The sequence below is a fragment of the Symphalangus syndactylus genome, chromosome 16 (genome assembly GCF_028878055.3).
Source record: "Symphalangus syndactylus isolate Jambi chromosome 16, NHGRI_mSymSyn1-v2.1_pri, whole genome shotgun sequence".
Taxonomy (NCBI): domain Eukaryota; kingdom Metazoa; phylum Chordata; class Mammalia; order Primates; family Hylobatidae; genus Symphalangus; species Symphalangus syndactylus.
Window position 1 is genome coordinate 84054936 of NC_072438.2, and position 18567 is coordinate 84073502.

Sequence of the window (18567 nt, forward strand, 5' to 3'; positions counted from 1 at the left end):
GTCTCAGTACCATGCTGTTTTAGTTACTGTAACCTTGTAGTATAGTTCAAAGTCAGGTAATGTGATGTTTCCAGTTTTGTTTTTTTTTTTGCTTAGAATTGTCTTGGCTATTTTGTCTCATTGTTGATTCCATACAAATTTTAAAGTAGTTTTTTCTAGTCCTGTGCAACAGGCTCACAGACAAATGGAAAAAAAATAGGGAGGCCCAGAAATAAGGCCACACATCTACAATCGTCTGACCTTCAAGAAAGATGACATAAAGAAGCAGTGGAGAAAAGACTCCCTGTCCAAACAATGCTGCAGGGATAACTGTCTAACTATATGCAGAAGATTAAAGGTGGACCCCTTCCTTACACCTTACACAAAAATCAATTCACAATAGATTAAAGAATTACATGTAAAACCGCAAACTATAAAAACCCTGGATGACAACCGAGGCAAAACCTTCCTGGACATAGGAAATGGCAAAAATTTCATGACAAAGACACTATAAGCAATTACAACAAAAGCAAAAATTGACAAGTGGGATCTAATTAAACTTAAGAGCTTCTGCACAGTAAAATAAACTATCAACAGAGTAAACGATCTACAGAATAGGAACAAATATTTGCAAACTATGCATCTGATAAAGTTCTCACATTCAACATATATAAGAAACTTAAATTTACAAGAGAAAGCCAGCCCCATTAAAAAGTGGGCAAAGGACATAAACAAACACTTCTCAAAAGAAGACATACATGGGGCCAACAAGCCTGTGAAAAAAAGCCTAGTATCACTGATCATTAGAGAATTACAAATAAAAATATAATGAGATTCCATCTCACACCAGTAAGAATGGCTATTATTTAAAAGTCACAAAAATAACAGATGCTGGTGAGGTTGAAGAGAAAGGGGAACACTTATACACTGTTGGTGGGAGTGTAAATTAGTTCAACCATTGTGCCAAGAAGTATGGTGATTCCTAAAAGAGCTAAAAGCAGAACTGCATTCAACCCATCAATCTCATTAGCTGGTATATACTCAGAAAACTTAAAGCATTCTACCATAAAAACACATGCACACAAATGTTGATTGCAGCACTATTCACAATAGCAAAGACATAGCATCAACCTAAATGCCCACTAATGACCGATTGGACAAGTAAAATGTGGTACATATACCCCATGAAATATCATGCAGCCATAAAAAACAATGAGATAATGTCATTTGTGGGAGGATGGATGGAGCTGGAGGCTATCATCCCTAACAAACTAATGCAAGAAGATAAAACCTAATACCACATGTTTTCACTTATAACTGAGAGCTAAATGATAAGAACACAAAGAAGGAAGCAACAGATACTGGGCTCTACTTGAGGATGGAGGGTAGTGGGAAGGAAAGGAGCAGAAAAGATACCTATTGAGTACCGGACTTAATACGTGGATGATGAAATAATATGTTCAACAATCCCCCATGACACATATTTACATATGTAAATATACATATACCCCCAAACCTAAAATAAAAGTTAAAAAAGAAAGAAATGTACAGTCATCAACATTCACTCCAATTACTGCTGATTTATAAAAGAATATTATAGCCTACAATGAGTTAGCAAAAATTTTGGGACAAAAGCAATCTACATGGAGCAAGTGAATGAATCAAATCATTCATTCATATCAACCACTCTCCTAATGACTACATAGTATTCAGCCACTTTCTTAATACTGCATACAACCTAGCCTAACCAATATAATTTGCATACAGACTTGTTTTTTGCCTAGAATTTTCCAATCATTTCTTTAATCTAAGTTCCTAGGTTAAATGCATTCATTATTTTATGTTTTCAAAGGTTTTTGGTATCTACTTGTACATTTTCTTTATTTTTATTTTTTTATTTTAGATTTAGGGGGTATATGTCCAAGTTTGTTACATGGACATATTGCATAATGATGACGTTTGGGCTTCTAGTGAACTTATCACTCAAATAGTGAACATTGTACCCTATAGGCAATTATTTTCACCCTAACCCTACTCCCATCCTCCCATTTAAGAAAGTCTGTAATGCTACTATAAAAAAGTCAAAAGATAACAAGTGTCAATGAAGATGAGAATAAAGAACCCTTATACCTTGTTGGTGGAAATGCAAATTTGTGTAGACATTATGAAAAACAGTATGGAGGTTCATATTAAAATTAAAAATAGAATTACCACATGATCCAGAAATCCTATTCTGGCTATATATCCCAAGTATATAGAATTGCTGTCTTACAGTGATATCTGCATTCCATGTTCACAGCCATGTTATTCACAATAGCCAAGGTATGGAAACGAACAATCTAAGTGTCTGTTGACAGAAAAATGGATAAAGAAAATGTGATATATATGTACCATCAATCTAAATGAGAGACTGATACAGGAATCTCAACCTAAAAGGATTTATTAAGATGGAGCTTGAGGATGTGCACCCAGGAAGCCAGGATTACAGTAGCCTGTGTCGATTACATGAAACACAGTACTTATATAGTTTTTGTTTTTTAGCAAAGGGATAAGTACAATACACAATACAGAGGATGGGCAGCAAAGCACACGTTACATTTTTGCAAATTTGATTAGTGTCCAGTGATATTTATACATAGAACAAATATGTGGTTGAGTGGGTAGGAGGAAAAGATTAATAATTGTGTAGGCATCTTAAGAGTCTGGTGGGAGGATAATTGATTTCATTCTACCTTGTTCTACATTCAATAAACAAGGTTACTACCAGTACTTGTCAATGAAATATTTAACATACTTCAATTACATAGGCAAGGGATCAGCTTTTGTTTATAGACCCTGAGGTTACAGCTTTCTATTTATGGGAGATTACAGCATGCAATCCTAGCTACCATAGCTGCCTTTGCACCTCTACACATCCCTGGGTCAGAACAGAGATTTAGAACAGGCCTGGGTTGATTATTTCTACTTTCTCTTTTATGTCTTTTCACAATACAATGGAATATTATTCAGCCTTCAGAAAGAAGGAAATCTTGCCATTCGTGATACCACGGATGAACCTGGAGATCATTAAGCTAAGTGAAATAAGCCAGACACAGAAAAACAAATACTGAATTATCTCCTTTATATGAGGAGTGTAAAAAATTCCAACACATACCAACAGAGAGTAAGTAGAAGGGTGGTTATCACAGGTGCGGGAGGACTTGGGAAAAGGGGAGATGATGGTCAAAGGGTACCAAATTTCAGTTATAAGATGAATAAATTCTGGATTCTGAATGTACAGCTTGGTGACTACACATTAGTCTCTTCTTATCCATGGTTTTGCTTTCTGCAGTTTCAGTCACCTGCGGTCAACTGTAGTCAGAAAATAGGTGAGTACAGAGCAAAAAAGGATTTTGAGAGAGAGAGACTACATTCACATAACTTTTATTATAGCATATGTTTATAATTGTTCTATTTTATGATTATAGTGTTTTTAATGTCATAGTCTCCCTAATTTATAAATTAAACTTTATCGCAGGTATACATATATAAGAAAAAAACCTAGCATGGTTAGGATTCAGTACTATCCATGGTTTCAGGCATGCACCAAGTGTCTTGGACAATATCGCCAGTGGATAAAGAGGGACTACTATAGTTAACAGCATTGTGTTATACTCTTGATATTTCCTAAGATGTCAAATCTCCACATTCTCACAAAGAAAGGTAATGATGTGAGATAATGGATGTGCTAATTAGCTTGATTGTGGTAATCATTTCACAATGTACATGTCTATCAAAATATCATGCTGCATACCGTAAATAAATACAGTGTTTATTTGCCAATTATACCTCAATAAAGCTGAAGAAAAAGGAAAAAAATGTTTGTACCAATTATTTCCTACAGCAACAAAAGAGAATGACCTTTCCTCATATATTCCACCCTAAACAGTGAAGGGGCAGCCTTATTCTTTAGATTTCTGCCAATCTGCAGACAATATTATTTTGTAATGAGTTAAGCTTATTAGAAATGGGACTGAAATCATTTTAAATGCTTGACATTTTCGTTTCTTCTCAAGTAGATTGTCTATCATATCTTTAGACACATTGGAAAAACAAGTGTTTAATGATTCGGCAGCATTGTTCATAATACAGTTATTTCACCCTTCTCTGGTTTACAGAACAATTGCAAATATTGTTCTAGATTGATAACAATGTTTCTCATTTTTAACTTCAATATTTAGTTCACGAGAATATGTCATTTTTTGCTCTCAACTGTCAGCCTTGGACCTCACAATTCTTACCTTTAAGAGTAGTGTTTATGAAGTGGTTTAACACAAATTAGCTAGCAAGTTTAAATAGAAACTTAAACTTGCACATGGTTTTATTTTCTAGATTTTAAAAACTTAACTTATATTACAGTTATGTTGAGATATAAATCAAGCAGGTAATTTTGAAGTTAATAGTCATTTTTTCCTAAACTTTTATAAATAATGCATACATTCCTTCTTGACAAGTACTATAATTATAATAATTGCTATGGTTTAAATATTCACTCCAAAATTCATGTTGAAATTTAGCTGATTATAAGTATTAAGAAGATCTTTAAGAGGTAAGCAGGCCATGGGGACTCTCATGAGGCCTTTGCCAGATGACAGCATTTTGATCTTGGACTTCCCAGATTCCAGAACTATGAGAAAATAAGTGTCTGTCCTTATATATTACCCAGTCTCAGGTATTCTGTTACATCAGCAAAAAACAAACCAAGACAATCAAATCTTATACACTTGATTTCTTTTCTGTACGTTCTATTCTAATGTATTAATGTATGCATCTTTTTGTTTTTGCTTACACTTGATTTTTATATGGACTCTAAAAATTTGCTATTGTCTGTTATAGCTCCAGTTATTACCTGTTTTCCCAATTTTTAAAAATTATTTATATATTTTCATATGTTCTCTAGATCATTCTATTATTGAAATTTTCATATCAAACACACATTTTTGCTTACAGAAATTCAAGAAAGTATGAGATTTTTTTAAAAACAAAACTTCATATTGTGTTCAGATTTCACTAGTTTTTTAACTTTTTTTGTTTTTGTTTTTGTTTTTTACTGTTCCTGAAACCCATTAAGGATACCATATTGCAACTAGTTGTCATGTCTCCTTATTTTCTCGGTCTGTAACAATCCCTGTCTTTGTTTCTCATGACAATGTCACTTTTAAAAATTACAAGTCAGGTATTTTGTAGGATATCCCTCAATTTGTATTTAAATGGTTTTTCATTCCTCAATAATAGGCATAGGTTACAGATTTCAGAAAAGAGTATCACAGAGGTGAAGTCTTCTCTCATTACATTTTTTCAGGAGTTACCTGATATCTACATGGCATCAACAGTCATTTTAACTTTGGTCATTAGATTAAGAGAGTGTTTGGGAAGTTACTTCACTTTAAATTTACTGTTTTCCTTCTTATATCCAGGCTGTTCTTTGGCCTAGAGTTACTTAGTCCAGTTTACCCCAAGGAAAGTATGGGGAAATTATGTTTCTCTCTTAGTAGAGGATAATGTCTGTATATGGATATGTTATTTGGGATATTCTGTAAAAAATATTTTTCTCTTCTTTACCTATTCAATATTTTATTTTATCGATATGGGTTATTGTATATTTATTTTATATTTTGGATTATATTGATTACACTGTTTTTTTTTTTTTGCTTAAATCATTTTAGCTAAAACTTTTGCATGTCTTTCAGATATTTAGAAACCAAGATCTGGATACGTGGTGTTTATTGCTACTGGAATGTCATTTCTTATGGACAATAATTTATTAATATATATTAACTCATGTATACACACAAAGTAGAAAGAAAAATGGTATCTCAAAATTTTCCACATTCTAACTGCCAGAGTCTTGAACTTGTTATGTTGCAAGTCAAGGAGGAATTAAGGTTGTACACAGAATTAGGGCTGCTGATTACCTAGACGCAGTGGGCTGAAGTGTATGGACTCCTTTCTCCGTAGTTAGCAGGTGATGCACATTGCTATCCTCAATGCAGTGGAAGTTCTTTCTTGTAATTGGTAGTGAATGAACCTGTTTCACAAATCCATGTACACATTTTGGCATAAGCATATATATTTAATTCACTTGGTAAATAACTAGGAATAAGATTACAGTGTTCTATGGTATATTTATATTTCTCTTTATAAGAAAATGCCAAACTGTCTTCTAAACTGACAGTAGTATTTTGAATTTGTATCCATAATGAATGAGTATTCCTGTTCCATATCCTTACTGGGATTGGTTATAGTCAATTATCTGTATTTTAGCCACTCTGGCTGGTGAGCAGGAGTAGATTGCTATGCTTTTAATTTGGATTTCCCAGATAGCAAATAATGTTGAGCATCTTTTTTATTGGTTTATTCATTGTCCATATATCTTCTTTGAGAATTTTTTCTGTTCAAGTCTTTTGCTCATTTGTTCAATTGGGTTGCTTGTTTTCTTATTGTCGGGTTTTAAGAGTACTTGGTATATTTTGGACATAAGTCCTTTTTCAGATATGTAATGGAAAAATAATTTCTCCTAAATCTTGTGTTTTTATTCTTTTAATAGTGTCTTCTTCAGAGTAAAAGTTTTACTTTTGTTGAAGTCCTCCAATTTATCACTTTATTTATGGATTATATTTTTAATGTATTTCAAAAACTGTTAAACCAAAGATCACACAGATGTTCTCTCTCTCTGTCTCTCTCTGTCTCTATCACACACACACACACACACACACAAACACACACACACACACACGTATTTTAGAGACAGGCAGGGTCTCCCTCTTTTGCCCAGGTGGGGATGTGGTGGTGCAGTCACAGTTCACTGCAACCTTGAACACCTGGGTTCAAGAAATCCTCTCACCTCAGCCTCCCAAGAAGCTGAGACTACAGGTGTGCACCACTGCACTCAGCTTTTCTTTTTAATTTTTAGTAATGATGAGGTCTCACTATTTTGCCCAGGCTGGTCCAAAATTCCTGTCCTCAAACGATCCTCCAGCCTCAGCCTCTCAAAGTGCTGGAATTACAGGTGTCAGCCACTGCGCCTAGCCCTGTATATTTTTGTTATAGCTTTACATTTTATATTTAATTATGTTATCCATTTCTAGTTAATGTTAATAAGATGTGACTCATGTGTTGCAGTGCATATTTTCACATACAGACATCTAATTGTTCCAGTATGCTGGGACCCAATTGTTAGGCATAGATTGTGAATTGATGACACTTATTTGATTAATGAATCTTTCTTCTATCTCTATTTCTATGTTGCTGGCAGATTTTAGCATAAATAGATGTTAAATTTTATAGAGATTTCTGCCTCTATTTTTTATTTTTATTTTTATAGATTTGGGGGTACAAGCACAGTTTTTTTTTTTTATGTGGCTGTATCACATAGTGACATCTGTGCTTTTAGTGTAACCATCACTCAAATGGTGTACATTGTATCCAATAGGTGATTGGTCATCCCTGACCTCCCTCCCACTCTCCTACCTTTCTGAGTCTCCAGTGTCTATTATTCCACTTCCTATGTTCATGTGTACATATGATTTAGCTCCTTCTTATAAGTGAGAACATGTAGTATTTGACTTTCTGTTTTTCAGTTATTTCACTTAATGAACTCCAGTTTGTCCATGTTGCTGCAAAAAAATATGATTTCATTCTTTTCATGGCCGAATATCTTTCCATGGTGTAAATATATATACCACATTTTTAAAATTCCAGTTCTCCATTGATGGACACTTAGATTGATTCCATATCTTTCCTATTGTGAGTAGTGCTGAGATAATAATGCAGGTATCAAGGATGATTGCAGGAGAGTCAGTTGATTTTGTTAAAAAAAAAAAGACACGAGGAATGGTTTACCTTGCTTCATTATGTATAAATGTGGTTTGGGAAGTAGCTATCTTGCAAGAGACTGCACCTCCTAGCCCCATTTCAATGTGAATAGGATTATATGACCATTTCTTGAAAGAAAAAGATGAATGTTCACTTAGAGGCTGAAGTGGTTAAAAAATGATCCTTTGCATTTTGTCTGGTCCTTCTGGAAACTGAATATTTACACCAAGTCAACTTTGAAAATCATGTACTAAGCTGACAGGGCATCCTTCAGCCTAGCTTCCTACATAAATTTGAAAAGCAGAAATTATTTACCCTCATATTAATCAGAAACATTTACTTTGAATTTTTAAAATAAGAATAAATTCATTTATAAATGTTAATCCACTGAAAATTTGGACTTGGTTATAGCTGTCTGTGTTATTTTTCCTAACATAGAAATTGTTATCAGAAGTGCTTGCCACTACACACAGCAGGTGACAAAGACATATTTATCAAAGGCTTGGGAAATGGATACCCTTGTTGTGCAATTGGTAGAACTGTTTCCTGTGATAATTCAGAAGACAGATGTAGTTTTCACAGTGCCTGTAGCTAGGGGAAGCATTGGAAACACAGTGTTAGTAGAATGCTGATTGTTACTTGCTGCATTCTGAAAGCTTTTGCATTCTGTTCTGCTAAAATGTGTTTATTTTATGCAAATTCTCTCCTATACAAATGGTGAATAGGGGGTGATGTTAATATAATGCAGGAAATATGCTGGATTTTTTTTTATTTTATAGCATGTTGATATTTTGAACCACTTAGTGATAGCAACCAGCTGCCCAGTATATTAATAGTGATGAATACAACAGAGAAATGCAAAGTGGTACATTGATACTCCTTCAGCCTTCCTTCTTCCTCTTCACTCAGTTTGGCATCTGGTCTGTACTGAAAGTAGTTCTCACAGGGAACCGGAGATCTTGGTGTTTTGTGTCACACTCTGCTACCTCATTACTTCCTTGGATCAATTTCCATCAAACTATCTTTACTGACAATTTTAAGATGAACTTCTACATTTACCAAAGTAAATAGCTGTCTTCATTCCAACTTTAAAATACATATTTGCTTTGCTTTTGTTAAGGAATTTTAAAATTATTAGTGTAACTGCTTTGATTATAGAGCCACATCCACTTCTATTGACCTGATGCTGTATTTTATTTCTCACCTGACTCAATTTTGGGAAGCATAAAGTTTTTCAGAAACATATTATATTGATTTCAACTGAAATATCTATAGAAGAAAGAGGAAAACTCAAGAAATAATTGTTTGATTCAAGAGTGGACTTGAAATGAGCTAGAAAGATTTCAAAGTTTGAAAACTGAAAGGTTTGAAAGGGCAAACCTTGTAGATCCCAAACAGTCTGAGCTAAGATTCTGAAAACACCTTTGAGCAATAAAGTTCTATTGAGCATTCCCAGTCATCTATAAGAATTTATCCCTGTCCAAAGTTCAAACTAAGTTTACTGCTTTTCCATTCAACCTTTATTTGTTTTTATTTTTTTATTTTTATTTTTTTTGAGTTTTTGTTTTGTTTTGATTTTAGGCTTCAAATTAGCTTTCACTAACTTAAGAATGTAAGGTGTTGGAGCAAGGTGGCAAATACATCAGTTCTAGTTATCATATTAAAGAAATATATTTGGATATGGTTCAAGACACATGAAACAGATGAGAAACAAATGAATATGATCCCCATGCATATAAATTACATATTGCCAGTGAAATATCTTGCTTTAAATCATCATTTACTGTGGAAGTATTTAAATAATATATGGGTCCTCAAAATGAGTAGTAGAAATTAGTCTCTGAAAGCTTACCTTGGTGATTCTCACTTGAGATATGGTTATGGGAAATAATCTACGAGAAAGTTGTCCGTGCTGGGATACAGGAGCCATGAACAACAGTGAATAGTGGGATTTCTCCCAGTTAGCAGAATCAAGAGATCGTGGTGATTATAGTTAATACCAATATATTTACCTTTCTGGGGTGTATGTTAAAAAAAAGAACTAACAATAGATTGCATATTTAACAAGTGCTAACAAGTAGAATTTAAGTGTACTTACTATAAGGAAAATAAATGTGTGAGGTAATGGATAGGTTAGTTAGTTTGATTTAGCCATTCATAATGTATACATATTTGAAAAAGCTGTTGTACATTATAAATATATACAATTTGTATGGGTCAATTAAATAAATAAATAAGACTTTTTTCCTCTTCAGGAGAGAGGGTTTTACTTTGTGATCCATAGATGGATTCGTAGATGAAAAAGTTTATATGTCTGCCATGTTTCTCTTTTTGATTCAAAATTTTCGCTTTATCCTTTTGCCTTCTTGTGGGACATGTGTTTTAGTTCAAAGTTTACTGGATCACAGAAAAACTCCTCAGAAACTGACAGATGTGTCTGGAGAGCCTAGAACGTGTGCACGATGAAGGCACTGGACAGGATTTTGAGAGAGCTTGAGTCTGTTCTAGGCACAAAAAGAAAGGGATGTTAGGATCATTTTCCAAAGCAGAGAAGATGATGGCATAAACTGGCTACCAAAAATTGCAGACTCCTTTCCATGGATTATATATGTTGCTTTGCTTAGAAATGGCTAATCATCTAGGAACTACTTTTTCCCAGCCCCTACTTTCTACCCCTCACAGCCCTGCACGGAGGTGGAGCTAAATGACTGGTTTGCTGTAATGAAATTTAGCCAGAAGTGATGTGTTTCATGCCTAAGCAGAAGCTGATGAGAGGTAGACTTACCCCCCCTGCCCTCACCTCGCTGCTTGATCAGCTGAGTGTTCATGCATAAAACCATCTTGTATGTCAAGTGCTAAAGATGGCAGTTTCCAGAGCAGAATTCACCATCTTCCCTCTTTGCTGAAACCTAGAGAACCTCATAGCATCAAAAGCAGGCAATGATTAAATTGTTGTATTAAGGCACTTAAATGTAGGGATGTTTTTACAGCAGCTAGCATTATACTAACTAACATAATGATGACACCTGACAGTTTGGTTTCCTTTTTCCTTTATATAATGGCAGTAATCTATGCAATACTTTTAGACTACTCCTATCAAATAATAATTTTAGGCTAACACCAAATAAAACAGGTATTCAAATCAGAGTAATAGGACATTCTGAAGCAAATGCTATGGAATAGTATATATATATATATATATTCATATGTGCATGTGTGAGATAGAGAGAGCTATCTTATTATTCTGTATTGTATTTCAGATTGGCACTCAGGCAAAAGTTTCATTATTTGTACTTAATCAGAAGTATTTGGTTGACAACTGAGATGGATTAAAAAATGACTTTGTGACTTTGGAACAAGGGAAGCATACATATCTGAGGCCACTTTGTAACTGATAACAGCTATTAGAATTATATTTGTTCCTCAAGACTTAGAACTTTATAAAATTACTGGATATTTAACAATTATTTTAAAAGCAGCACAATCAGTCAGAAAAACCCAGTGATTGGATGTTGATCTTTTGAATATTTCTAATCTAGGAACTATCTTTGCAAAAGATGCAAGCAAAATTATTACACTGGTCACAATATGGACTTATTTCATTTTTAATAAGTTTACAAAACAAACCATCAATGCCCTTATCTGTGTGTATATATGTCTATGTATACACACAAGTATGTTCAGTCATTTGTCTCATAAAGACGTTTCGGTCAGTGATGTACTATGTATACAAAGATGGTCCTATAAGAATGTAATGGAGAAAAATTCCTATTGCCTAGTAACGTGATAGCCATCACAACATGGTAGTCATCACAACGTTGTAGCACAACTCATTACTCACATGTTTGTGGTGATGCTTTTGTAAACAAACGTGCTGTGCTGCCAGCTTCATAAAAGTACAGTACAGGCTGGGTACGGTGACTCACGCCTCTAATCCCAGCAATTTGGGAGGCTGAAGAGGGCAGATCACAAGGTAAGGAGTTCGAGACAAGCCTGACCAACATGGTGAAACCCCATCTCTACTAAAAATACAAAACTTAGCTGGGTGTGGTGGCACACGCCTGTAGACCCAGCTACTTGGGAGGCTGAGGCAGGAGAATTGCTTGAACCCGGGAGGTGGAGGTTGCAGTGAGCTGAGGTTGCGCCACTAAACTGCAGCCTGGGCAACAGAGCAAGACTCCGTCTCAAAAAAAAAAGTACAGGCTGGGTGCAGTGGCTCACGCCTGTAATCCCAGCACTTTGTGAGGCCAAGGTGGGTGGATCACGAGGTCAGGAGTTCAGGATCAGCCTGGCCAAGATGGTGAAACCTCATCTCTACTAAAAATACAAAAAATCAGCTAGGCGTGGTGGTGCACACCTGTAATCCCAGCTACTTGGGAGGCTGAGGCAGAGAATTGCTTGAACCCTGGAGATGGAGGTTGCAGTGAGCCGAGATCATGCCACTGCACTCCAGCCTGGGTGACAGAGCAAGACTCCATCACACACACACAAAAATTATAGTACATACAATTATGTACAATATATAATACTCAATATTAAAAATAAACAACTATGTTGCTGGCTTATGTATTTACTATATTACATCTTTAATATTTTAGAGTACTCCTTCAACTTTTTTTTTTTTTCTTTCAAAAAACAGCTAACTGTATAACAGCCTCAGGCAGGTCCTTTAGGAGGTATTCCAAAAGAAGACATTGTTATCATGGGAGATGACAGCTCCATGCATGTTATTGCCCCTGAAAACCTTCTACTGGGACAAGATGTGGAGGTGAAAGACAGTTATATTGCTGATCCTGACCTTGTGTAGATGTAGATTCATGTGTATGTTTGCGTCTTAATTTTTAATCAAAAAGTTTCAAAAGTAAAGCTAAATAGAAAATACCTTATTAAATAAGTTTATAAATAAATAAAATATTTTTGTACAACAGTACAATGTTTATGTTTTAAGCTATGCTATTATAGATTCAAAAAGTTAAAAAAGTAGAAAACTTAAAAAGCGAAAAGTACAACAGGCTACAGTTAGTTTATTATTAAAAAAGAAAAAATATAAATTTACTGTAGCATAGTATACAGTGTTAATAAAATCTACAGTAGTGTACAGTAATGCCCTAGGCCTTCAGATTCACTCACCGCCCACTCACTGACTCACCCAGAGTAATTTTCTTCTGGTCGTTCAAGTTCAATTCATGGTAAGTGCCCTGTACAGGTGTACCATTTCTTATTTCTTAGACCATATTTTTACCATAACTATTTTATGTTTGGCTATGTTCAGATCCACAAATACCATTAATTCATATCTGCCTCCAGTATTTAGTACAGTAACCTACTGTACAGGTTTGTAATCTAGGAGCTGTAGGTTATGCCACATAGCCCAGGTGTATAATAGGCGATACCATATAGGTTTTTGTGTGTAGCCTGTGTGATGTTTACATGATGACAAAATCACCTACTCATGCACTTCTCAGAACGTATCCTCATTGTTAAGTGATGCATGACTGTATATATACAGCTGTTTTTCTGTAAATTGAAAAAATATCACTTCACCTTCGATATTTTAAAAATATTTTTGTTTTCACAGATTTATGTAGAAATACTGGGCACAAACATTTATATATTTTGCTTTTGTATGAATTGTAAGAGTTCCAAAACTATATAGAATGATATAGAATTAGCTAGATAGCTACTAAATTGGATACAAAATAAAATGTTCAGGTTTTTTTTGTCTAAAGAAGAGTCATTTACGAACTAAAATAATATTAATTGGTTCTTATTATGCAGGCTCTGGTTAAAATGTTTCTATGAAACCAAACATTTGCAACTAATTTCACAGTTAAAATCTGAAAATTTTTAAAAATTTATTTCTGAGACTGTAATAAATAAAGCTTGATGTGCTAATTTACGGGTATTTAATCAACTGAAAATTGAAATGTCACCTTTCAATCGCTCACACTAATCTTATATAAATATAACTGAAACAAACACTTAAATTTGATTTTACTTTCTTGCATCTCACTCCTTGCTTGCCATTTGATTGACAGGCAATCAACAGCTGTTCTTGTAACTTTTCTATTGAATACATGTTTGTGGTTTTAAAAATGTATTTATTTTGCATGATATCTAATTTGGATCACTCTGTGGAAAATGGAGTCAGCGATAGACATTTTATATCTTTTTAGTTTATAACAGTCATGGGCATACTCTCTGTTGACTGTTTTGGCAGAAACAAAAACCCTAAAATTTCAATATAATTAAATTTATTTCTTTTTTTCCAAGTGTAATGTGACTGTATTAGTAATATACTGTGTAAGCCCAAGAAGAGTTAGAATATCGAATCAATGGATCCTGCCATCACCTTCTTACTGTCTACTGTGGGAAATGTTAATCTATTTATTTATATTTATTTATATAACAGTGGCAGTGGGTAGTGTGTTACACTATACAACTGTACCAGTGAACATCTTCACACATTTCCATGTGGTGGTCAATGAATAATACTTTTCCTTCTCTCCGTATCATCCTGTAGAGTGTCCATCTCTTTCTTTCTCAGCACAATCACAGTATAAGGCTTAGGCACTAAACATATTTTTTCAAAATGGAAGCTCCACAATTTTACATAAGTTCCACACTATGTTGCGCAAAACATGACTTTACTTTCAAAATGACTACAAATAGTGTGTATTAATTTGCTAAGGCTGCCATAACAAAACCCCATAGATTGTGTAGTTTAAACAACAGAAATGTATTTTCTCATAGTGATGGAGGCTGACATGATGTAACAATCAGAAAAGAAGACTTGACAATCAAATGAAACATATAAAGATGTTAGGTTGCTGGCTTTGAAGATGGAAGAAAGGAGCACAAGGCAAGGCTGCAGGCAACCCCTAGAAACTGAAAAATGAAAGGCAGCTGTTTGCCCACTTTCACCTCCAGAAGGAATGCAGCCCTCCCTGACACAGAGTGGAGGATTTCTGACCTCTAGAACTGTAAAATAATAAATTTGTTGTTTTAGACCACTAAATTTGTACTAATTTTCTAAGCAGTAATTAGAGACTGATAAAAATTGTAGTACTTGAAAATGTGATGCTGCTATAACAAATAAGAATTTGAAATTGGCTTTAGGATTGGGTAAAGGGTAGAAGCACAGGATATTTCAAGGAGCATGATAGAAAGAGCCTTGAACAAATTGCTTGTAAAAATACGGATATTGGGCACAGTGGCTCACGCCTATAATCCCAGCACTTTGGGAGGCCGAGGCACGTGACTGCCTGAAGTAAGGAGTTTGAGACCAACTTGGCCAACATGGCAAAACTCCGTCTCTACTACAAATACAAACATTAGCTGGGCATGGTGGCGCATGCCTCTAGTCCCAGCTACTTGGGAAGCTGAAGCAGGAGCATTGCTTGAACCCGCTTGAGGCAGAGGTTGCAGTGAGCCAAGATCCATTGTCACATACACACACACACACACACACACACACAATATATATATATATATATATATGTATTTATAAATATATATATATACGTAAGTATATATATATATATGTATATAACTATGCTAGTGAGAACTCAGAAGGAAGTGGAAAGCCTGGTAGAAAAAGCCGACAACGTCTTAGAGAATACTTACATCATCATACACAGTCTATTGGTAGAAATATGGACAATTCAGTAATTGCTGGTGTGAGTTTAGAAAGAAATTAAGAACATATTATTGGAAACTGTATAAAAGGCGGTCCTTAATGTATAGTGGAAGATATCTTACCTGTCTGGGTATATCAAACAGCTATGAAATAAAGAGAAATTGCAAGTGATGATTTAGCTGAGCAGGCTTCCAAGAAAAACCAGTGTGGCCTGGTTTCTTTTTGCTGCTTATAGTAAAATGTTGTTTATGGAGAAAATGGATAAATTGAGGGAAGAATTGTGAAGCAAAATGTAGCCATTACTTGATGATTTGAGAAATTCTCAGTCTATCTAAATTGTAAAAGATGCTAATATTAGGCATATCAATATTCACTGTCAGGAAAGTGTGCTCTGCAAAGAAAGTCAAGTATGTGGCTAGACAATCTTTGGATATTGCCTTGGAAGAATCAAAAGTTTAGAGTATCCAGTCACAAAAAGTCTCTTTGAGCAGATGACACAAGTGATTCATGGATCTTCTTAGACATCTCAACACAGAAGCCAAGAAGAGACATGATATTATCCAGGAAAGATGAGTGGAGAAGTCACGTTGTGAAATGATGTGAATTCATCTGCCATATACGGAAGACCTAGAAGTTTCTTGTCAATGTTACACCAGCAGAAACACTACCAGCTTGGACTGAAAGAAACAGAAACAAAAAAATAAGAGAAAGCTTTAAGATTAGCCAAATTCCACATGAAAATAAAATTACTCAGATAAAAACATAAAATACTCTTCATGAAAATGAAAGACTAAGTCCAAGGGTAGAACCGTAAGCCAGGGGATAGAACTAATAACCCCATAAAAGTATTACTAAATCTTAAAACTTAAATTTTGGCCTAGCTTGATTTCAAAATTGTTTGACAAGTAACCATTTTCCCCTCTCATTGTGTTTCTTCTGAAAGAAGATTGTCTATAGTTAGTGTGCTATGTGTGTTCCACCATTGTATTTTGGGAGCAGTTAACTTATTTTCTAGTTTCACAGGGTAAAGATGGAGCAGAATTTTGCTCCAGTATCAATTACACCATATTCTGATGCTTACCTGATTCAAATATAAGATTTGACAGAGGCTTTTGAGTTGATAAAAATTAAAAGAAATATTGGACTTTGAGTTGATGTTGTAATGGGTGCAGACATTTGGAGATGTTAAGATGGAATTATTATCATTTTTTTTACATTCTGATGGACATTGATCTTGAATATCTTGAATTCAGTATCTGAAATATCTGGACATCTGTGAATATCTTACCATATAGAGCAAAATGGAATTTGCAGATATGATTAAATTAAGGATATTGAAATGGGGAGATCATCCTGGATTAACCAGTGTATCCGATGTAATCATAAGTGACCTTATAAGAAGAAGTAAAAAGACAAAAAGAGAGATTTAAATACTCTCTTCTGGTAGCTTTGAAGATGGAAGAAGTAGAAGGAATGCAAATGCTGTCTAAAAACTAGAAAATGCAAGGAAGCAGATTCTTTCCTAAAGCATCCAAAAAAATATGCAACCCTGCCCACATCTTGATTTTAGAACATTTTACCTCCAGAATTGTGGGATTATAAATCTGGGTTATTTTATGCCTTTACATGTATGGAAATTTTTAATAACATCATTAGAAAACAAATGCAATAAGACTTGAAAAATTATTTAATTCCAATTCATAAATATATTTTCCTCTCATTTTGTCTAGAAGGTTTATTATTTTATCTTTAAAATTTAGGTATGTATTCTATCACAAAATACATAGATCACCAAATAACCTAGAACTGTTTATTGAAAAGACCGTCTTTTCTCTTACTAAATTGGAATGGTGCCTGTGTTAGAAACAGGTTACTATTGTGGATCTGTTGCCTGGTTCTCCATTTAGTTGTGTTGATCTATTTTTCTTTTCTTGCACCATATTAATTATTATCTTGTCTCTAATAGGAATTGTTTTCTAGTGTTTGCTTTATTATTTATATGTGCCTTAGTTCTTCTAAGTCCTATGCATTTCCACATAAATTCTATGTGCATGCAATGAGAAAAAATAGATTTTCCCAAAAAAAATAGAACTTAAAGACATTTTAAGTGCTTTTTTTGGGGTACGAAATTCTGAGATACAGAACTAATAATGAGCAAAAAAGATGGTAAATACATGGCTAATTCTAAACAAACATTGCATTACACAACAACATAGAAAAACAAGATACAGATAAAATGCCTAACAGAAATCAAATATATATTAAGACAAAATTTAATTTTAAGTATTCTAAGTTGGGCGATGTGTTCCATGTGTAATAGGGATAATGATCCCTATTTATTTGGAATGTTAAGTATGTCTATTAAAATCCATAGGCTGAATCAAAATACTTGTAAGAAAATGTATAATTTTTTTTTTACCAAATGGAGGCAAAAACTTAATAATGAAAATATAGGGAATGAAAGAAAATAGGATAAATAGAAAGCCAAAAGGAAACAACTAGAAAGCCAATAACATAAGACATTAAAAATAAACAAAGGTGAATGACCCAGATCCATGGGTGACCAGCTGACACCTAATGGGTACTGATCTTGGCTCCACTAGGTGACTTATTCTTTAGTCCTTATGTATAACTCTAATACTGAGGTTCTCACTACCATGCTGTTTATTCTCTAAACCCCAATGTTCATTACTTAGGCTTCTGAAGCGAGAAATACATTTCCAACACACATTCAATATTTGGTTTACTAGTTTGGGCAACACATTTTTTGGCTTCATAGTTTAATATTTAAATTTTCCTGCTCCATATTTGGTGACTCATATTCATCTCTATATACTAAGAAGGAAAAGCAATTTTACCAATAGAAAATGATTTTGTTTGTATAAAACATCAGAAAAACCCAGACTAATACGTCAAATAGTATCTTCTCTGAAAAAAAGCACTAAAACTAAAATCAAATTGGAATTGTCTGTATTACGTAATAGAGACATACTATGTTATCAGAATTTTCATATGTAAAAGACAATAATGTTTTCTAGTCAATATTAGACTATTGTTTACAAAAGCTACTTATGCTGGGATTCTTTGTTGTTGTT